Genomic DNA, 24,204 nt, shown 5'->3' with positions numbered 1-24,204 from the left:
TTTCACATCACATTTTAGCTTACAAAAATGTTTGTTGTTTGTCCAAATTGCCTCCAGTGGTTATATTCATCCAAAAAGAAGTAAGCTTCTCATATGCATCAGCTCTTCAGAGATATGTTTTCTTATCATAAGAGTAGGTTTAAATTATCGAAATTCTCTTTCCGCGACATTAAAGTACATATTCATCACTTTAGCTTTGTCCACTTAGATATATTAAATAAAGATATTACGTTTTTATCCAATATCAAGCTAACTTCCATCTTGCCAACACATTTTACCTACGCAACTTCCTCCACGTGAGTTGTAGTGTTTACGTAGCCTAATGCGTCAGGTGCATTTGGAGTGAAATATTGTGTAAACGCACATTTTTTTTTCACATGTATTTGGTTAAACATTTTGACCTCTGAAACCTCACCTAGCCTGTATCTGGAAACTTTAACGGGACGTCGTGTCAAGTTACCAGCGAGAGTGATGGTAAACTACATGGCCTGTTGATAATAAGTGTTAGCCAAATTAGCCTTCCTTATCTACATTTTATGGAGTTTGCTTTTTGTTAGCTGTCATAAATTGAACCTTTTTTTGGTTGAATTTTAATCCGACATGCTAAATTACATCCCTATCGTTATGTTTCAATAGACACTTAATTTTCTGAACTATAGTGCCTTTTCTTGTAACAGTTAAATAACACAATCTTAACTATTCCACTTAATGTTATTTTTTGGTCCATATAATAATACTGCTATTTAAAAAAAAAATCTTATAACCATTGTTTGGAACTTAGTTTTTCTAATTTAGGCCTATATTTAAGGAATGGTTCATTCCAATAAAAAAAGAAATCACATTGTCTGAGCATACTTACAGTATTGTTATTTACATAATTTGTAAGATAAGCATTTCTAAAATGTTTATGAAAAGTTAGTTTGTTCTGCTTACAGTTTTGCAAATTTACATTTACATTACCTGAAGAAAGTATGCCTTTATTATAAATCCACATAACTCATAGTCAACATTTTAACTGTAGCAATTTCTTCAGCATAGTTATTCCCCTCACCTCTTCTTTTTTTGAGGTGGAGGCAGAAATCTCAAATAAATCATCTGCATGTCTGCATACCTCTGAGTAGGAAAATATATGTTTTTGCATTTTGGGTGGATCATCCCTTTTAAAAATAATTGCCTTTACCCTAAAGGTGCCATAAAGCAGCTATATATCATCGACCCTGCAATCTCTAATACAAGATGCTTCCTGACTGTGCACTAAGGGGGCCCATCTTGCAGGCAGGGAGGCTGTTGGAGCGGGCCTGACCCTGGCCTGGGGTTTGTTGTGGCGCTGCGTCTCTGGAGGGCCCGTCTGGAGGTTGAGCTCTGTCTGGGCCCCGCTGCTCTCTAATCACCCTGACACTGCACTTACAGGGCTGACAGCTATGGCGCCAGAGAGAGGGAGAGGGAGAGAGAGATTGTACACGTGACAAGGCCCACCTTGGCTCTCCACTTGTTCCCTCTCAAGATAATCACTTTCTATTGATTTTCTTGGAGCACACAGATCCCTGTTACCTTTCAACCTCTGGTGCTGCTTGTCAAAAATACCTCAGGGCCACTGCATTCAGACCTGTTACCTATTACCTTTCCTCATCCACTTAATAATTGATAATGTATGCGGATGAGAGAAATAGAATAGTGAAGCTGCTGCAGGCCTCCATTTTGGCGCCAAGATCAATAGTGAAACTTAATCGTAAGCACAAATTTAATCCATCCCCTTTGGAAACAATCAGGGCCGGTATTGAAGTTAGGGTGCAGTTGATACTTCATTCCTTTACAGCTCGTATCAGTGAGCTGAGGCGTCACAGCCGGCGCCCTCTGCTACTTACCTAATTAGCTCTAGGAGCCCCTGCATTATTAACAGACCCCCTAAATCATTCAGAGGGGCCCTAATGTGTGTGTGTGTGTGTGTGTGTGTGTGTGTGTGTGTGTGTGTGTGTGTGTGTGTGTGTGTGTGTGTGTGTGTGTGTGTGTGTGTGTGTGTGTGTGTGTGTGTGTGTGTGTGTGTGTGTGTGTGTGTGTGTGTGTGTGGGAACACACAGAGGGAGTACGAAGGATCACGGCGATAATGTCCCTCCCTATTCACGACATGTCAGACGTAATTATTCACCCTGGGAAGACACGGGTCCAGAACACTGGTAATGGCACCCTCCTCCTCCTCCTCCTCCTCCTCCTCTGCGCTCCCCCCCTCCCCCCTCTCCCTCTGCTTTTATGACTGACAAGGTGCGAGCTGGATGAGACACACTCTCAAGATAGACAAATAGAGAAGACGATTGGTATTGTTAGACAAGAATGTTCATGTTGCAAAGGTCATGTGTTAATGCGGGTAGATCAGCAGGAATAGATGGATAATGTTTGTTTTATTGTGAACATGGATCTCATTAACGTGGGCAGCTATGTCATTTCGGGGCCTCATTTGGTTATATTACATGTAATGTACTAATTATTTTAGAGGAATATTACTGCTATAATGGGCTGAGTGTCGTTTATGCTACTTTAACCACTGCATGACTCACATTTGTGGCAGTAGTGGAGCAATAGAAACGCGTGATGAAAACACTAAATCGAGAAGCAAAATGCAGCTGAATCATGTTCAGCAGAACGCGGTTGTTTTCTCTAAGTTTAGCAGCTGGAAGTGGTTTGGTGCTTTTTTGTCAGCACAGTCAGCAAGACACAAATGAAAAGTCAATATACATCACTTCCTCCCTCTCAGCCAATAGCTGCTATGTAAAGGGGGTGGGGGAGGGGGTGATATTGTGATATTGTTCTGTATGAGATAATATTTGGCTAGGCTGGTGACCAGGAGCTCTTGCCCTGGTAATTCCACATGTGTTTACTGGAATGTGACTGTTTCCTGAAGCTCTGCTGTAGCTCTGGTATGTGGGTTGAATTCCAAAACATTGCTTCTCCTCTTTGTGGCATAGTTCACTCTCCCACATAGATTTTGTATTTGGGATGAGGTTTATGGCGACGAGGCGATGATGGCTTGTGTCTAACCCTTTAGGTCCCCTATTATACTGTTTTTCAACAATATATTATAGGTCTCAGATATGTACAAGAAATGTCTCTGAAGTGTTTGGCTCGAAATACCAAACAGGTAATGCATTGAAGCATGCCATAAACCCCTCTGTTTCAGCCCAGTTCCAAAAGTGCTGATTCTGTGTCTGTAGCTCTAAATTCAAATGAGCTGCCACTTCCCATGCCCCAGATGTTTGGTTTAAAAAAAGCCAATGTTGCTCTACCTTGGTTGGTTATTGGCTAATGGTTGCACAACCCAAAAAAGCATTGTGACATCACATTGCCGTAATCTGTTGAGCTAATTTTCAGAAAGGTTTTTATATAAATGGATCAGGACAACAAGAGAGTGAATATTTTTTATATATAATATCTCTTTACACAGAAGGGAGATTTATTTATGTATAAAATACATGAAAAAGTGGATTTCGCATAATATGTGACCTTTAAACTTCTTGCAACATAGGGCTTTAGTAGTATTGGTCGTGTATGTGAAATCTGGAGACTTGCAACACTTTGTTAAAATAATGCCAAGATGTGGTTTTTGTGACAGAACAAATAATATATTGCATTTGGTTTATTAGTGCTCAAACAAGATGTATTCATTATGCTCCACATGTACCCAACACTGTAAACAGGGTGTACTGGAAATCATTATTGTGCAATTGCATTTATTATTGCTTTTGGCCTACATATGCTTTATGTAATTGTAGCTGCTTTTACCACACGCAGCTTTTACTGTTAACCGTATATAGCATTCAACAGGGCACATATGAATGGGAAGTTGCTATTTCATTCATAGTAAATCAGACACATTTGGCATACCAACATAAGCGCTAAGATCCAGCATTGCATTGTGTAAACAAAGGTGTTACAGTACAGCAGTGGACATGCACAACACTAGCATGCTCTGATGTATAACGCTTTACAATTCTGGCAACAGAGGGCTTTATTGGTATTAGTGGTTGTGTTTGAATGTTAACATTTTGATGGAAAACATTGAGGCATTGACAAAACAATTAATTTGCCTAATGCCAGTGTATATATACGTGTGAAAAAGGGGTATTGGTTTTTGGCAAACAAGCATTGTAGAGCACAAGTGACATGTTTCAGCATAACCCTGTCTTGATTTTAAGAAGGGTGTGAGGCTAAGTAGATGAATGGCTTTTTCCTGAAAGCGTAGGATGGGGGAAAAATATGGTGAGACGAACTGTAATGGGGAAAAGAATTAGACAAGATAAAAGTCTCAAGATGTTAGAAGAGTGAGAGTGGGAGAGAAAAACACTCCTTTACATCGTTAATCTGGGCTGCCCCTCCCCCCGCTGTTTCAATTAAGAAAATTACTTTTTAGTTCAATTAACAATAATTCACGGTTAGCTGAATAAAGTTTATTACACAATCAATGCGACAACGGAGAAAGTGAGAGAGAGAGTAAGTGTGCGTTGGGGTGTCACACACACGCACGCACGCACGCACGCACGCACACACACACACACACACACACACACACACACACACACACACACACACACACACAGGGCTCTTAGCAGGTGCCTGGGCCTCTGATCTGCTGACCTATGCGGGCTTTGGTGAACTGTGGTAGGGGGAGGCAGGATGCTGGTGAGGGTTTGATGCTGGAGGTCGGGGGAGGACGATGTTGTTATGGGATGTTAGGGAGAAATGTGTCATCACACTCTTAGATGGAGGGGCCTCTCTGTCCTCTATCCTTGGCTCCGGGCAGCAGCTTGCATCACAGCGATTAGCTCCCAAACACAGACAATAACACTTGCAGCCACATTGTCATAATCGCCATTATCTCCCCAACCCACCCCCCCAATACAAAACATGGTAGCCACTCATTTCTGGAAGCTTTCGCACGTCTTTTACGCAACTACAGATGAGCTGTCTGCCTATAAACATGTAGAGAAATGAAATAGCAAAGCATGTACATTTTCCTATTTTACATTTTCCTACAATAAGGTGTTCTTTGCTTCATCCGTGGTTCATCTTCCTTTGTTCCATCCCTCCTCCTCCTCTCCCTTTTTCTCTTTCTATCCCCCCCCTCTGAAATGATTTAGGTTGCTACAATTATTGGGTAATCTCCACAGTCATTACTCTTAACATCTGCTCTGTCACAATGCAAAAGGATTTTGTCTCTGCTCTACCACAATTATTCTAGTTGCTTACAGTCCATATCCACGGCTCTCTGCATGGCTTTGTATATATGTATAGAGTGGAGCAATATTATAGGATGATTTGCTTATGCTGCTGTTTAAGTGAGATAAAAAATCAGATTGGAAACGTTAGCCTGAGTTGTAGACTTAGGCCCCACTCACACGGGAACGTTTGCGTTTATGCACAGTATGCGTATTCAAAAAAGTCTTCCGTTCACATGCATTCGTTTCATTTAACGTGTCTGTTCAAACGAGGCCGCTGGAAACGCTGTAGTACATATGCCGGGACTGTAAGTGGCGCTGTAACTTCCGCCAAAATACACCAAAACCAGCGAAGAAGAGCAGCCCGAGCAGCCCCGCCGCAATGTTGCCATGGCTACCCTTCTGTTTAAGCCCCGCGGTGTATTTAGCAACATGTAGTTCATGTAATTCTCCATGTCCACTTGTTGCTGATGGTTGTGGTAGAGGAGCTGTAGATGTTGCACTAATATCTGTAGCATGGTCAGTAGCAGTAGCACTAGCAGTAGCTACTGACAGGAGGAAGTGTGTGGTGATTGCTGGTATTCAGCGGGGTATAGTCATTTCCTCAGCATATGGATAAATGCAACGGGGAAGTTAACTGAAAGAAACCGAATCTGTGGATATTGCATCGACCGACCAAGAAGCACGTCTCTGTGGAGAGGACGTGCTCAGAAAGAGAGATATTCTCTACAAACACCGGGTGAGATCGCACCTTTGTCAATATAATGGATCAATGCATGAAATCTGACTCTGTTTATTTTGTTTAAGGAGTATATTGGGCGTTAACAATTCTGGTTTGCCTTTTATAATATTATTTCATTCAAGAACCCCTTGTGCGTTTAATTAACACAGCTATTTTTGATAGTTGCTACAGCAGTGAGCAGGAGAGGTGGGGCTATCGCTATTTTTTCAGGAAATATTCGTATAGAGGTGATTACACGGACTCGGTTGACCCCCCAGAGCGTTTCGTTTGCAAATCTATCCACCTTGGGACCCGTTATTGTTTGTGGGGTCAGTTTCTATCGGCCTCGTGTAAATAATAGGGCTATACGCACGCGAAACTATGCAGATACAAGCAGTTTTCTCCTCGTGTAAACGGCGCCTTAGCTCAAAGGCTCTACTTGGGTATATAGAGGTCAAAGGTCAGCGGATGATCTTGAGTTAAAAGTCAAAGATCAGCCTTTCAATATTAGATCCCACAGAGAAGTCAACGCAACTGATATTACTGATAAAATCTTGATTTCCTCTTATGCGTACGCCGTACACCCATTCTTGCACGTATTTCTGTCTGTCTGTCTCGCTGAATAAATAACAAGCAACCACCCAGCAGACAGGCAGTTAAACGGGCTAACCTTTAGCGAGCAGGGAGAGGAACATTCAGAGATTTCCATCAGATTACCCTCTCCAGTTTCCATTGTGTGTATTGGCCCCCTCCGTGGTATTTCTCCCCCCCCCCCCACCCCTTCACGCAGCAAATTGGAACCATTTGGTATTCAGATAACGGCAAACAGCTCAGATCTGCTGGAACAATAAGCAGTATCCAACCAATCGCCCACCTGGACCGAGCTGTGCTAAGACAGTCTTGATAGTCCTCGGTTCTTTCAACACCACTCAATTGCCAGAGAGGGTTTTTTCTTTTTTCTAACAGCTAGCGTTTCTAAAGCCTCCCTTCTGATTGTAGCTTTACCTCCCTCTCTCCTCTCACTGCTGATTGACCTTCAGCCTCTTCACAAATCAGATATCGCTCAAGAGTGCCGTACAAAATGAATCCATTCTAGTGGAGGTCACAACCTGGCAAGTGTTATGGCTTTCAGTCTGTATTAGTTCTTTATGCACTGCAGCAGTTTGTGCATACATTTGTTATGCTTCACTCCAGTGAGAGGAATGTAATGACATGGGTCCAATACTGTGTGATTGAGATGGATGCCCTGTTTTATTATCTGGGTTTTGTATGTATGCGTATGTGTGCATTCACTTCCAGAGTGCTGGGGGAACACATTGTGACCCTCGCTGTATTTGGCCACCAGAGGCCATGCTGGCAAAGGCTGAAATGATGATTAAGGACAGTGGGCCTGGATGGGAAAATGTGGATTAATGAAGCTCAGATAAAATTAATAGCCATGACATCCCACAACAGCGCAGCCGCTAAATGAGAATATGTCGTGGGTCCATCGGAGTCTCGGTGCTTGTTTCCCTTTCAAGGTGATGGTGGGAGTGAAGAAGGGAAAAGTTGCATATCTCAGCTGACTTACCAAACTTTGCACACTTCTCACAGGAGAGGAATTTAGTTATGGTGGTCCCAGCTCAGTATCCCTAGGAATTACAATCTTAATGAACTGTTTTGTAGTGCTGATGCAGGAGGCAGTGTACCCTTATCAATTCTGAAAATAAGGTTATAGCAGTTATGCCTGTAGATGGGCATGTCGAGCATCAAACTTAGGTTTTGTCACAGTGAAACAAGTAGTTATAGCTTTTGTTTAATCTGTATGATATCTAACTACCATACATTTAATTGTATCATTTCCTCAATGTAATGTTTTCTCCTACTTGATGACTGGACTATGACACATCTTTCCAACTGTTCTGGAGAGAAATGCATGCTTAAAGTGGGAATTGTTAAACATTTTGTCATCAGTTGCTTGGTTTGAAATGTTGTATTTACAACCTCTAATGCAGCAGACCTCTAAGTGAAGATGCAATGATCTCTAGGAAGTGACCATTTCATGGGATGTTTAACTACCCTTACCTATACAGGAAGCAGGACTCATACAACTTGTTTAAAAAGCCGGGGACTAACAAAAGACAGGTTAAATAGATGATGTCCAACATTGAGGCAGTAGAGGCCAAGATAACCTGACTTCAGTGTCTTGTAACAGGGTGTCCGCGGGGTCTTGACAAGTATTAAAAGTTGATAAATCAATTTAGCGAAAATTAAGGCTATTAAAAAGTATTAAACGGCATTTTCCAAGGTATTACATTTTGTAGCTTGTTTTCAATAAGTATATAAATTGTCCAAAGAGGTTGTATTCTAAAGTTTGCCTGAATGTAATCATTGCGTAGGTGTGTAGTGTGATTCTGTGTAGTTTATTTATGGCATCCCGTTGGATTTGACGTCATCTGAACAGGACATCGCACGCTCACTGCTTGATAGCGCGCGAAGGTCCGTTTACGCCGGTTGTTAAACAACATCGTTATGGGGAAATGCAAGTTTGCGTCCAAATGGTTAGAAGATAAGGAGGAAGGACAATCAATACTGTATATAGTAAATGTTGCGCCAATGTAACCGGTTAAAACTCGAAGTGGCTATCAGGTCTTAAAATGTATGGAAAGGGTCTTAAAAAAGGTCTTAAAAGGTATTAAATTTGACTTCAGGAATCCTGCATATACCCTGTGTAAGGGTCAAAATCCATCCAAGATCCCACAATGCATCTCACTGATTGCCTCGATACAAGCCCAAGCTGAGCTAACCCAAACAACATCATCAGACTAGGAAAAATGACCTCCATTGCTAGACATTAAACAACTGCTTACCTTAATGAGGAGACTGAACATCATATGTGAAATCAGTTAAGCGCCCTTTAATCATGCCGAAATGTCCAATTACTGCATGTCCTCACCTGGGGTCCCCACTTGGGACTGTGGTGTCTCACAAGCGTTAGCCGCAAAACAGTGTCGCGGTAATGAGCTAACTTCCAATTAGGGATTTTGTAGGGCACAAGTGCACTTTGATGATGCTTTCTAACGTTCCAAATAAGTACAAGTTGCAAACATTTAATTTTATTTGGTGCAGACACTTCTATTCAATACATGGATTTGATATGTAGCAAATATTGCAAAACACTACGCCGTTACTGCTTGTCTGCAGCGTTTCTGTCTCTCAGAACGTCAGATGTTTTAAGCAGCAGCTGCAGAGCACAGATTCAACCCCCTGAAGTTTGGCTGTTTGAGGATAACAGTTGCTGGTCCGACTTGTCTTCTTTTGATTTCACCACCTGGTTCGTTGTTCAGTTGGTGGTCTTTCACTTCTACCTCCTGCGGGCTACAAACATCCCGGCTTGTGTGTGCGCTCACAAACACACACACACACACACACACACACACACACACACACACACACACACACACACACACACACACACACACACTCGCACACCTGGACAACTTATTAGCATGTTAAGTCAGGAACCGGAGAATGGTTTAGCTCCAGGTGGTGATCACTCATTAATGTCTGATCGGCTCCGCAGGTAAATGTTTACCTCGGACTGGTTAGACATTATTGGAGCCTTGAGGCTAGGATCGGTAAACTTTAGCTGGAAGTGTTTGTAACAGTTTGTAACTTACTGTGATTGTGTAACACAATGAAGACCGTGTTTCTTTATAAACTGGAAAAAGGGACAGCAACAGTGAAGGTTTAATAGTTAAATGTTGCGCAGGGTAATTTTGACGTTGTGTTTTGTTGCTTAATCAAAAATCGGAAAGTTTGCAAAACTGCTGGAAACTACTTGGCTAGGTTGTTTTGGTTAAAGTAACAGGCACTATGACAGTACACCACATAGTTTGGTGGAAAAGAGTGATTTAGGGAAAACACAAAAGTGGAGAGGGGGAGGCAGTTCATGGAGTTTAGTCCACAGCATCTCACTTTCTATGAAAACATGGCAATGTGTATTTTCTTTTTTATAGTAAGAAGGGGGGAGGGAGTGAAGGAGAAAGTCAAAGAAGGTTTGAAATTACAGTCGAAATGAATAATAGTCCTCTAACCTGCTTTGCTTTACTCTGATACAGAAGATCCCGTCGAACCTGGCTCAGCTGCTCCAGCAACAACCAACAGTCTGTCCTGTAGTGGAGCTACATATTAAAGGCTGATTGAGTAGGATTTTCCTTATAATACTGTATGAACTCATGCACAAATATTCCCTTACAATCATCACTTAGGCCAAATAGGGTAAATGTGAATCTGCAGAGATCCTGCCCTCTGCCTGTATTATCTATTGTCTTTTCCTTTTGCTGTGTCCAGGATGTTTCTGGGCATAAATGGCTATAAAAACAAACGACCAGGTGCTAGATTGTAAGCATGCAAAACGAAATAACAATACATTAAACATAGCGCCACATAATGCTAATATAGCTATACGAAGCAGACAAATGTGGGTTTATCTGTTGGCGAGTAACGTAACCCTCATCGAGCCGGTGAGGAGAGGCTAATTTTGAAAATGTTAAGTTTCCCACCGCAATTGACAAATCCTATTCATTGTGCCTTTTGAAATTGATCTATACTAGTCTATGGTACCTCTAATATGAACGTGTAATGATCCTCTCTCTATAGGCAACCACAAGCGGCCCGAAATCATCCTTTCTCTGTGAAAACTTCGGTGACGACAGGTAGGTGCCATTTTGTTTACACCCTTCTCTTAATCTGTTTAAAGACTTGTTCTCATTGTCGTTTTTTTCAAGTGAACTCTTCAAGTTGAACAATGATGCCTCATTACGCCACCTCTCTGCTCTCTTCTGAAGTATCTGGAGCTGTGACTGAGGTTAATACTCACCCTGGGCTGGGGAAAACTCTGGGAATGAGTGTAACAAGAGAGAGCACACAACGCTGAAAGGGAAACTGAGATAGTGAGCATTGACAGGATTGAGCTCCCAGGTGGGGTGTCACCCTCAGGGGAGGCAACAGTTGCTGACAAAGCTGTGTATGTGTATGTGTGTGTGTGTGTGTGTGTGTGTGTGTCACTTGAGAAGGTTTTGGCAGGAGTATTTCCTCGGGTTCTCTCCATTATTTGGTTATTGCTCATTAGAGGCCTGTGTGGCTCTGGGATGATGACAATTTGACATGTGGAAGCATCCCAGTGACTCCCGCTGTGGTCACTGTTGCAGAAACATTGTGTTAGTCAGATGAGAATATATATTAAAATATATATTAAAGAGCTTCAGTTCCTCCATATTCACTCTTTCCTATCATTTTAGATCAGAATTTCTTTAATAAAAATGTTGGATGTGTCCAAAATCGAATGAAGAAAGAAAACAACAATGATGGAAAAAAGATATTCTATATATCAGCACATAAACATAACATGCCACATTACACTATACTGAAATCTGTATCCCATATATCCCTAACTATAAAAGTTGTTCCTAAAAATGTTTTTATTTCCAAATAATAGAACAAGCTTTCACTTAACAAAAAGAAAAAAAGTAAACATTTTCCACTTTGACCAGATTTTGTTTCCCCCGCAGCTTTAGTCACGCTGCAAGTGTTGTTGACTTTGCCGCTACCTTCCCATTGTGAAAGGGTGACCTTCCTCTTTCTCCCACTCTCTGTTCTGCTCAGCTCCGTACATCTGTGTCTGTTTACCAGCCTGCCTGCGTCTCCCTCAATCTGAACTGATGAGTGCAACTCACAGCTGCTCCTCTCTTGTTTCCCGCTGCTTGGGTTGTGTTGCTGTGTGTGTGTGTTTGTATGTGTGTGTGTGTGTGGTGTCTTTGTGCTCGGCAGTGACAGCGCCGTGCTCCCAAATCAAAGACGAGTGGCTCGCTACCACAACACACCTCTGATCGCAGGAACTAGAAAAGTTTAGATAAAAGAAGTAAACATGGGTTTATATTCTGCTTTGATATCTTTGTTTATTTGACATATACTTGCATGGTTACAAGCACACGGTATTATTAAAAAGCACACATGCAGTCACTGTGTGTGTGCATATAGATACACAACTAATATCAACAACCACCTTTATCTCTGTGTTTTGTAATTTGCTGCTCTCTCTTTAGCAGAACGACAGAAATATTGTGGATTTGAGAAACAGTTATTTGTGCAGTTATTTGTGCAAACAGTTAAACTCATTATGCGTTTGCAATAGTCTAGGGCTAGGCTTATGGTCTAGGATAAAGATGACGATGGACAACAGTGTGACTTCAAGCTTAAATCTGCTTAATTTTGAGATGTGTTTGGTATTTGATGCTCACTATTGATGAACTAGTGGAACAGGAAGTGTGTGGTTTCAGGGAGAGCATGGAGAGGTGAAGAAGAAGGAGGTTAAGACCTGAATATGTCTTCAGGCGAGTATGGGATACCCTTGAGAGCATGACATCATCAGCACAGGTGTTGTTTGCTGTTGTCCTGAAGTTAGGGCGAGGGGGCCTTTGGTTTTTCTGACTGCCTGAACCTGTCGGACCGGTTCTAGACCCTCAGGACCATTTCTCACCTCAGGTGGCGGCTGAGTGGGAAAGTGGTGAGATTGTAATCTGATGAATGAAGAAATTAGGTCATCATACAGTAGCTACACAACAGGAATTCCCACTATTGTTTTTCTGATCTATTAATTGTATTTATTTATGTCTTTAATATAAATGTATATTTTTTCCATTTAAATCAACTATCAAGGATGAAAATATTTTGAATAATTTTATATTATACTTTTTCTTAAATAAATGCTCATTCCTTTAAAAAAATATTTCTTAGCAAAATTGCCACATTGTCATGATTTCATGCTAATCCTTGTCTTATGTTTTAACAACTGAAAGTCTTTGGGTCAGCATTTCTGTTTGTTGACCAAAAAATGTACCTTTTTATTATTAGTTTAAATGATAACAACATGTAAATAATGGGTAGGTGTATACATGTTTACAATCCCAGAATAGGCAAGGGACATGAATATAATGAGCCTCAGGGAAAATGTGCTTCAATGCTACTCCCTTAATTAAATGGTAGAAGGAGCTGTTGGGTTTTCCTCTCTGTATCTCTGCATTGCAGAGTCAAAGCTTTAGCATAAACTCCACAGTTGCTATTGTAAGTACATATACATTTGCATTCCTACATACATTCAAACAAACTTCAGGGGGCCTCTGGCTCTTGTGGAAGTTTTCTAAACCTCCTAAAAATATTCCTGTGGAAACACTTTCCCTTTCAGGTAGAACTCGTCTGTGTGTCGTATTGCCTGTGGGTGCTGGTGAAATGTTTCTTTGGTAATTCATTTGCAATTAGGAAATGTAAATCAGACAGGTGCTGCTGGCATCTATCAGAGTCTGTATTTGTTTTACCTAAGGCATGTCAGATCCTCCCTTTGTAATCACACACACACACACACACACACACACACACACACACACACACACACACACACACACACACACACACACACACACACACACACACACACACACACACACACACACACACACACACACACACACACACACACACACACACACACACAGCAAGGTCACCTCCACTTACAGCTTATGGTCTTTCTGTGCAAGACTTCAGAAGTGCTGTATTAAAAGAGTAGCAAAGTTTTTACTCAGAAGAAGGAATACCGAGTCTGCCTTGTTTCTGACTGACATATGTTCGCTGTGTGTGAGAGAAGAACTGGGATCAACACTCTCTGCACATAAGGAGAGGTACAGCTGCTAGATAGCATTGCTTAGTTTGTGTGTGTGAAGTGAGGAGAAGTGTGTGTGTGTGTAGGGGTGGGCACACAGGGATGCACACTTTTCGTGAGTGTGGTTGTGTGGCGGTGGTGTGTGTGTGTGTGAGAGGCAAGTGACTTCACACAGGCGTAATAGTAATGAAGCGTGCCAGAGCGAGGAGAGTGGAAGTTGAGTGTCAAACTGGTGAAGAGGAAGGAAGAATCTGCAACATTTGGTTTCCAGTATGTCACGTTTCCACCGCATTTTAATCACCTTGATTAATGCCAAATATTGAGCAAGAGAGATAGCTGCTTGTTTACAAAGACTGACCAGTACCACAAATGTGCCATTTTTATATTTGGACTGCGGACAAGCAACTTTTAAAAGACAGTTTTTAAATATTCAGATGCCCTCCCACACGCGAAGGCACACGCTGTCCACATAATACACTCACACACGCATACACACAGTGTTTTATACCACTGGCAACTGCCTTATTCCCACCAGCTGTCTGAATGCATAAAACCCAGGCTTGTTGTTAAGTCTGGGGCTTAAAAGCACTGCCAAAAAGAAAGCTGGGCAGGAATAACGGCATTAATTCTGTGATTTGAGCCTCAGCATTTAAAAGTGCTTAAAACTAGCAGCTGGTGTCAACAAGGTAATAAAAGCAGGCACAAGGGATCACTCTGCCAGGCTCGTGTTGGGCAGCAGGACGTCCATGTTAGTTTAAACGGTAGTGATGCGGGAAGAGAGGAGACACTGGCACGGGCCACAACCTGCCATGCTGCCAGAGAAAGAGAGAGGGCAGTTAGGGTAATGTGCTATAGTAATTTGTAGTTTATCAGCTTGTGTCATAGAAATATAACATATAATAGATTGATGCTGGCGCGTCACACCCTCCGTGTTTCATTTCCTGTGTTGTGTCTCCCGCTCAAGCTGTTTCTCAAATGGCTTGAGAGAACTCTGCCAGTGACATCACTCTCACTACTCCCTCCCTCCCTCCCTCCCTCTCTCTCAGGTGAAAGGTATCATTTTCCATAGCTCCTGCCAAGTCAGGAGTTAGAAAACTTTAATTTCCCTGGCTCCGGAGACAGCGCCAGAGGTTTGATGTCCATTACCAAAACCCTGAAATAAGAGTTGACGTGGACTTGGATTGAGCTAAGCACTCTGTGGCAACATTAGCTAACCTCAGAACCTCTGTATCATCTTTCTTACTGTCTCTCCGCCTCTTCATTACTTCCTCCCTCCCTCTTTGCTCTCAATTTCGCTCCTTTGTTGTCCTTCTTTGCTGAGGGCAAGGTTGAGATTCCTGTTAAAGAAAAGTCAAGACTCGGCTGGACCCGGGCCACAAAGTGCATTATGGTCCTCCCCCTCCCTGCTACCCATTAACTTGTCCTTCATGATGTGGCAGCGGCTTGTAAATGCCTCGGCACTTCAGCACTCGAGCTCCTCTGCTCTTAAATCTACACGCCAGGGTCTGTAAAACATCTCGACTGTCCTCACCACTTTGCACTGTTGCAAATCCCTTTGAAAGTGAGACTCCGCCTATGAGTGAGCAGAAACCTTAACAGTACAACTACCACTAAGACATTGTTTATATTGGTAGTTTGCACACATGGGTTCAGAAAAATATATTGGGTAACCTGAAGAATAAGGTGATATGAAATACAAAAATATAAAAAATGTATAATTTTTGACTTGAATGTTTATTTTCAGTCAACTAAGAAATTGTATTTATGTAGCACCTTTCAAAAAAATTAAATGCGCTCTTAAAAAATATAGGATATTAAAAGGAGTAAAAGGTTAATAAAATAAAACAAGTTTAATAAAAATAAGTAAATACATTCTATGATCATAGAATAATTATAAATAATAAAAACATACAATTCTTAAACCTTATAATTATCCTCAGATCTTCTGGAAATATATTCCAGCAACTATAAGCGGCAGTAATACAACTTGCATCTATATCATGTGAAATGTTTTGCATTTAGACATTGCTTAATTTAAAGAGGCAACAACCTAAACAGATTGAGAAACACTAATATGTTTGCTTGGGTTTGAGTTCACTGTATACATTTGTACTAAATAGAGGGGATGTTTTATGAAATGTACACAGAGCTGTCTGTCAAAGTGTAGGACAAGTGCAAGGTGTCCTGAAGGTTAATGGCTCAGGAAACGCTGAGCGATTTAAACACCATATGGATAGGCTCATCATCTACAAGCTGTTCAAGGTTGAACCCATCCAGAACACTGTAGGATCGAGATAATAGTCTTCTTCGCCCAACTGTTGTTAAGCTACCATTCTCTTGTCAGAGGAACCGATGGGCGTTAGGACCCGAGACCCCGAAGAACTTTCTTTCTCCATGCTCAGGCTTTGACTCATTTTCTCTCAGGTACACAATACAGAGGTGTTGGTGACACATCTCACTTTCTTCCATTCTTCCCTCTCCTTTCACGCCACCATATTCTTCATCATTCCTATTTCTCTTCTCTCCATTTCACTCCTCAGCCATACACATCCGTCGGAGAGTGGCTCGCCCTCAGAGCCATCTGTTTCCAGGCAGCCTGTGAGCATTGCTGAAATATGTAGGGCCTAATTAATTCAACCAAATTGTTTTAGAATAGATTAATACAATAATGGCAGCGCATGAAAGGTTATTTCAAGTACACCACTCAGCTAATCTCATCAAAGGGTACATTTCACTGCTCTGCGCTCTGTGAACACCCACTGCCATATAATATAGACCCTCATATAGGGAAACCAGTCTATATGTAGCGGAAAGCCTCTCAGTGTGGGGTCTGAATTCTCAATCAATAATGGAAAGGTAATTATTAGAGAGAGGGCTGATTGATACTGAAGACGATGACATGAAAACAGTTTACAATGTTACAGAAAAGCAGGGTCTTCACAGAATTTATTTAGAATGGGTATCAATTTGACTATCACAAACCTCTACTATACACATTTAATTCATTATTTTCATAGTCGAATAATGGTGTAGGAGAGAACTACCCTTAAAATGATAATGAAAGCCCTCCAGATGTATTAAATCCTATTCTAATATCAGTACGGTCATTAATCCAGACACGGTGTCCTAGCAACAGAGGAAGGATGATAATGCCCGATTTGAACCTGTATCTAATAATTGGGTTGTTTTGGCTGTAAAATGTGCTGCCTTAAGAATATTAAAATCACTTATCCTGACTCCAATAAATAAATCTTTTCTGGAACTTATTTGTTGTTTCGAGGCATTTAAGGTCAACATGACTAACTCTTAGTACAGTAATTGTAAAGCCTTGGGTGTCAAAGCTTGTTTTTGAACCAGGAACCCTTTTACTTTCCGATGGCTTCGCTGATCCTGCCAAGCTTTTCAGCTCATACATTATAGAAGATGGATCTCTGATGGTTTTTCCTTTTGATGGTTGTTAAGCAGAACAGCTGGCGATGCTTTAAATCCTGTGACCTCTAAAAACAAAACAATAGTCGCTCACTTGAAAGCACTTTATAAATGATACGACAGTAAAGTCATTATAAAGGGTGTCATTTGAAAGCACTTGGAATCCATTTTGAGACCGTGTTTTCTTGATGTATTATTATTAGTTTTGGTTGTTTGCGACTGTCTATTGATCTCTGAAGGAGGTATTTGACCTTCTGGGTGAAAAATGTCTTGTTTGTTAAACTTCACACCCTGCTGGTCGTGTACTTTTTTTGAAAAAGTGTTTTTTGGGCAGAAAGGTTTTGCAGGGAACATTAATAATATTTTAAGGTCATAGTGGTCACTAGTGCTGCAGTGGATTGTCCGTGATGTGTCCGGCATGCTGGCACAGGCTCCCTGTTGGCACGTAGGTGGATTAATCACTTACTAAATAAATAAATCAAGCCAACACCTTTTTTAAAGAGCAAGTGTCACATCTTTTAAACAGTGGGGGTCTCATTTCCAAATGAAGCGTTTCACATACTACTCCTTTGAGATGGAGAGGCTGTGCCATCAGTCACCTGGACTAACCTCTGTAGGGAACGATACAGACAGGCAGAAGTCACAGAGCTGTTGTTCATCAAGATTAATACCAGCACACCGTCCTCCCCGGAGATGCCAACTAACAGATTCCCTACTTGACTTCCAGAGCCGGCTCCTATAGACGTCTCTGGTTCATTAACACGAGTATTATGGCTCAACTACTTGCAATTAGGAATGCGTTTAAGACCGAGCTATGCACTGACACTTACACCAGCGTGTGCACATGTCTGGGTACACACTCACCCTTACACCGACACCTATACACACACAAACACGCACACGGTGGCACAGTGTCGGGTGCATTTTTTAAGAGGAGGAATATGATAATGAACCTGGCTTGATAGAGTAATTAACTGGGCTAAATGGAAATCCCACGAGGTTCAGTGATAGTTAGCAGATGTTCTCTGAAATACATTAAAGACCAAACGTCTTGTGAAGCAGGAGAGAGTAAAAGAGGGAAAATATTGCCACTGGAGATAAAGTTTGAGGTTTTTTCAAACAAGGAGTAGGATTTGAGGTCTGGATTTTATGGTGGGAGTCTTTTATTTGGAAACATTGTTGAAGGTGGGGATTAATCAGCTGATCAGAGTCATGTGGCTTACAGGATTAATCGGCATTAAAAGAGAACAACTTCAAGCAAGCTTTGTTTTAAAGAGAGAGCTTTTACAACCACGAGGAATGTCTGGTAAAGCGGTTAGTTAAATTTGCTTTTGATTATGTCAACGAAGCAGCATGTTTAGAGTTAGGAACAAGCCTATAAATGGGACCCAATAAATCCAGCACTGGAAATGTTTGTTATTTAATAAAGCCCGTAAAATACCAATATGGTCCTCTGATAGATTTACTGTTTCAGTGGCACTGATGTGAAATTGGGGAGTGGTTAAATTAATGTGTCCCATCTTCCCACTGATCAATGTGGCAATTTAGATTTTGCATTTTAATTCAGCAATTTCAAGAAGTTAAATGCAATTAATTTGAGGTTGTTGGAAATTATTTTATCCTATTGATACATTGTATTAAAGGAAGTTCCTTAATCCTGAAATAATAGTTACAATTAGTTTGAAGAAGCAGAAACAAGGAGGAAATGAAAAAATACTTATTTTAGCCACATAATGTCCACTTAATAATTGTAGTGGACAGGTTTAATCTATAGCTGGGCCGTTAAATACAGCAATATCAGTTTCTCCAACAAAGGCGGTGAAGTCGCACTCGGCAGCTAACTAGCTTGCTAAGTCACACTGAGAAGAGCCATCTGCTTCCCTGTCTGAACTTTAGAACAAAGACGCCAGGCTGTCAAAGTTTCCCTCAAACAGAGAAATGCACTCTGACTCAATCACAAGCAGACGCATACAGGCAGACCGCCATGGACGCATATACATACACAGTCACACACATGCACACACACACACAAACAGACACTCCACCCACATATGCACACACTCAATTTGGACTTGTTTCCTTCTGTTCTGGAGTGTAATGGACTTTCCCGAACGGATGTCATTTTGGATATTTCCTCTTTTTGCAAACTCGGAAATAGTTAAATTTGGCATTTGATTACACAAAGTGTGTTTGTGCTTGTGGAGAGGAACACCTATTGAGTTTATTCCTGAATTTATCCTAATCGCTCCATGTGGTCAGTAGGTGTAAAGCAGCTGCAGGAAGTGTACACTTCCTGTTTAGCCCGCCTCATCCCACCCACTCACCGGTTACAGCCGGCCATGTGCTCCTGCACGGACCCGATCCATTACTAATGGACCGGCACTGGATACAAACCTAGGGCAGACTAAACACCCGATTATACACATTACAACTTTTACCCTAAACCTGATCTGTCTCTGATTTGCTCATATAAGCTGATGCTCATTCTCTATGGTCTACACCCCAGATAATTGTGGGCGATCTTGAACTTCAAGTGACCTCACACCTTAATGTATTGATCAATCATTGCTCCATTTACGCCGCCTCCGCTTCTTTCTAATCTAATCTTTTGTTTTCTCTTTCCGACTCCTGCCTGCAAATCCACACTATCGCACAAAAGTGAAAAAACCCGGAAAACCTTTTAGCAAGTCTTATTTTGACATACATAATGCTTTCCAGAGGAGTACACTCTGCTCCTTTGCCAAGCTAATCTGTTTACATTAAGTGTGAAGAATGCCTGAGCATGAACCTTCCTGCCCTAACACGAGTGGACAGCTGATATCAAACTTTAACACCTGGCCTGTTGCTGTGTTTTCACAAAGCGTAGCAGAGTGAATTATTAGCTAGGACGGTAACTGTCCATAACTTGACATGAAGAAATATTACTGACACATTGACACTTTGCTATCTTCAACACTTCAGATGTAAACCAGAAGTCCCTGAGTTACAGTTGTGGTCATATCTATCATAAACAGTGCCGTGTAAGCGTTACTGTTTACAGTTCTGCGTGCAGACGTGCAACATTGCACCAGCAAGCTGCTGTGCAGTCTTCCTCTCTGCTGATGTGGAAGTTGATATATTGCACTTCTCTCTCTGATGGTAGATCCTATTGGCTAGTACTCTCTGATCACTTGGGGCACAACACAGAAGGAAGTTCTAAATCATGCAGCAAGATCTGGAGTTTTTTTATAACCTGAAAAAGATCCAATTAAGATTGAAAAGCTGTCAGTAGAAAGGCTGTATGTGGAGCGTTGCAGTGTTGGGGACAACTTTGCTCCACTCAGCTATCTGAGCCTGTCATGAACACAGACTTCTGACACAAAGTTTCTTTGGTGTCTGTTATCGAGTCCAGCTCATAAACATAGTGAGTGAGGTAAGCAAGGAATTAAAAGTTGGATCTCTGGGGAGCCGGTGGTCCCAAAATGGATATGTTTTATTATTCTAACAACCACTGCATCCTCAGAAGAGGGCCTAATACTTGTGTATAAAAGTCGGTGGTTGGTTATAGTCCATAGAAACGGTCTTTCTATTCTTTACACATAGTTCACATGTCCAAATTCACAAGTGTCTTCAACATGGCATACAGCGGTTAGAGCTACAATAGATTTGTCAGTGTGTGAGCACCCTTTGCTGCCATGGTAACCTCTTTAATAGTCCACAGAGTATGTGCGTGACATCTGCCATGGTGTGCTTGGCTTGTTTGATTATTGAAAGCCAGGGCAAAGGCTCATTGATTAAAACCAAATATGTTCCTCTAACAAAATTTGCTGTATCTCCTCGTCCCTACAAAAATGGAGGTTAAAAACCTTTGCAGTCACAACGTATTCTCGTTTTTTATAGTCAAGATTCACCACATACTTAGTAGTCAGAAAGTCATTGGAGTTTAGTTGAGAGCTTGGAGATATTCAGATTCAAAAGCTTGTCAGAAGTGTTTCGCAACATATTCCAAATGAATGTGACTATATCTACACCCAAGTTGGTATTCCTCCCACTAAGCTCAAAGGTCATCTCAGTCACAGCACTTGAGTTAATCTGTGCAACATTCCCAAGAAGACAAAATCACTCCACGCTGGTTAACCATTACCACACTCAATGAATCATTGTTAGAGAACTATATGAGAATGTCTTGATGCCAATCGCCTCCTTCCCTCCTCTGCTTCTTTCCTCATGCCACTGGTTTTACTTCATCACATCCTTGTTGACACCCGCTGGCCGCATGGCGACACAGCCTGCCTTTCATGTGCTCCCCTGTCGGCGTGGAAACACCGGTGTCGCAGGATCCCCGAAGCTCCATCTGCCACCGCCCCTCTCAGCAGATGATAAAGTTAGCGTCTCTGCTTTGCATCCTCCCCTTGGATACGGACACACATGGAGACACACCTACACAAACAAATACAGCACACACAGTATGTGTCAGGTATAAGCATAACCGTGTGTGTGTGTGTGTGTGTGTGTGTGTGTGTGAGAGAGGAAATGACCACCTGACAGCTTTTCAACTCCACAGAGGTGAAGGGTGATGGCAAATGGACACAGACTGAAAAAAGGACTCAATTTACCCCTACATTTTTTTTATCAAAGAGACATTTTACAAAATGAATTCGATAAAAAGTTGCCTAAAACCAACCTGAGTTAATTATGTCATTTACATGTCATAGTTTCAGGAGCTGCTATAATGTTCTCCTTTACATAAAGCATTGAAGACAATTAGTAGATGGATAAATGTGTCAGAGAGATGAGACGATCCACTCTGAAACTATAACTTCTTTTTTTATTGCAGTTTAGCATAAACTTTCTTTGGTTTCAGCAGCAATTAGAGCCTGAAAGACATTAAATGAAACTGACAGTGGTTCACTGAACACATCTCTTCCTGTGCGCTTCCTAAGCGTGGTTTCTTTATCAAGATAGTGTGACAATTTAATTCTGTCGCTGCATGATTTAAGTGTATGACATTTTTTTTTCTGCTCCGTCTTACCTGCTTCCAGGTGGAAATGATAAAGATGAGTTTAAATTTAAAGCTAACATCATACAGAGAATCAGTTGCGAAGGATCATATCCGGCTGAGTAAGTAATTAAAGTTATCGCCTGTCACTCAACAGATTTAGTTGAAATTGGCAGCTTTATCAGAGTACATCTAGCATAGATTAATGTAATCAGATTATACTTTAAATGCATTTCCCTGCCGAAATACCCCCAAACTAATCTATAATGACGGCTTTAGCCCAAAACTAAAACAAGCCAAAGTGTCTAATGGAGTCATCAGCCCACTCAGATTATAATCATGTGTTTGGGCTAGCTACCTCTGTGTTCCATGCTCCTGCACACACACACAAACACACACAAACACACACACACACACACACATGCATGCATATCCCTCAGATTCCTAACTACAAGGAGCAAAGAAGCGTCAGGAGATGTTTAATTAAGACAACAGATCAATTAACAGCTCAATTAGCCTGGCTAATTAGGGGCTCAGTTGGAACAAAAGCTCGCTCTCCACTGCTCTCCTTCTCCATCGGTGTCTCTCTCTTTTTATCTCTCTCTCTCTCACACACACACACACACACGCACGCACACACACGCACACGCACACGTGCACACACACACTCACACCCTCTCACAGGGTTTGAGCAGGACACGGTTGTCGCTAAAAACCTTGCTATAGAGCACATAATCCTACTTAATCGTCAGTCCAGATTTGGGCTGGAATTTGCCTGGAAGGGGGGAAAGGAGCAGTAATTCTCTCTCCTTCTCAGTTTTATCTTGGAATCCAGGACACTAGTGATCTCAGAGGACTAATTGAAGTTACAACAGCCTGGAGGTTTGGGCACATTTAAGTTAACCTGGCTTGTATTTGGCAGTATGCATTACATCATTCTAACGTGATCATACGCAGTATTTGAATATCTGCATACTCATTTATAAACTCACTGTTAATTTAACCGGCACCATTTTCTCTTCCTTGGTACAGGAACTTAGTATGTGTGTGTGTGTGTCTGTGTGTGTGTGTGTGAAAACAAAGCTGCCAGGTGTACCTGAGCTTCTTGTGTGTATTGAGTCTTTTGGGATGCGTGGTGGGGACAGTGCTGACGTCTACATGTATTTGGCAGAAGCTCACGCTCTGGACCCCCCTGCCCAGTCAATTAGGAAGCCTGTGCTGGTTGGTACACAGCCCCTTTAGTGTGTGTCTGTGTGAGAGAGACAGAAGGTAGTTTTTTTTTTTTCAAATGCTGCATAATTTCCAAAATACTACTATTAAGTCAGCAGAAAAATAAGTGTTTCCATGATCTAGTTACAGTATAGAGCTTTAAAGCGCTTGAAGTGTGCAAATAAGTTCTAGTGCTCTCCTAATTAAAATGTTGGCATGTGTATTGATCTTTGACAATGAGCCAGTTGTTCTCAGAGTGAAAAAACAGCAACTAACAGTCGAGCCATTCATCTTGACTTTATTGTTAATGTCGTAGTTGGCTAGTGGTGGAGTTAGCTGCAGGTGGTGTTGCCAATGCTAACGTTATAACATTAGGCTCTTTAATGATGCAAGTGTCGCTAAATTTAGCTCCAGGCCTGCATTACATGATGTCGAATTTTACCTTTTTTATTGATTCATGATCTGCACAATTTTTGTGATGTTAATGTAATGTACTGTACACTTTCCGCTGACGAGAATAAAAGTAGGTGAGAATGGGAACAGATGAGAGTCATGTAGTGCCCACTGTGCCTCCTGGGTAATACAGTTTATTGAGTGGCATTGTGAATCAAAGAGATAATCTGATATGTAGAGGGTAGAAAAGAGTCAAGTTACACCAAATAGTCAAATGTATATTGTATAGAGTAAGTGTTTGTACCGGTCAGTACCAGTCCACTGAAACATTGACTGTATTAAAATAATATAATGGAGGTAGCATCTGCAATCAAGCCTCTTTTTGGTTTTAACTTGGGTATGTACATTTTTGGTCGAACAACTAAACTGCAAATCTATGATGTGTTTTGTTGGCTGTTTTTTTTCATTTTTGTTCTGTTTATTCTGGTTATAGTGTCAGAAATAAATCAAGAAATATTCTTTTTAATTACAAATATTGTTCTATTATTAGACTGTGGATGGAATTAACGTT

General features: G+C 41.3%; 1 long non-coding RNA gene across 2 annotated transcripts in view; it reads left to right on the top strand.

Annotated features, from left to right (window-relative positions):
* Nucleotides 1-393: 393 nt before the first annotated feature.
* Nucleotides 394-24,204, top strand: part of LOC117478186 — a 90,777-nt gene continuing 66,966 nt past the window's right edge. The window contains exons 1-3 of one of the 2 annotated variants that reach the window (XR_004555395.1): nucleotides 394-474; nucleotides 10,029-10,113; nucleotides 10,570-10,625. This is a non-coding gene — a long non-coding RNA (uncharacterized LOC117478186). Of the gene's footprint in view, nucleotides 475-9,456; nucleotides 9,491-10,028; nucleotides 10,114-10,569; nucleotides 10,626-24,204 lie in introns of those variants that run through there. The other variant, XR_004555392.1, reaches the window with a different exon arrangement.

The sequence above is a fragment of the Trematomus bernacchii genome, unplaced genomic scaffold (genome assembly GCF_902827165.1).
Source record: "Trematomus bernacchii unplaced genomic scaffold, fTreBer1.1, whole genome shotgun sequence".
NCBI lineage: Eukaryota > Metazoa > Chordata > Actinopteri > Perciformes > Nototheniidae > Trematomus > Trematomus bernacchii.
The sequence above is the reverse complement of the archived record's forward strand: the minus strand, read 5'-3'. Positions and strand labels throughout refer to the sequence as shown.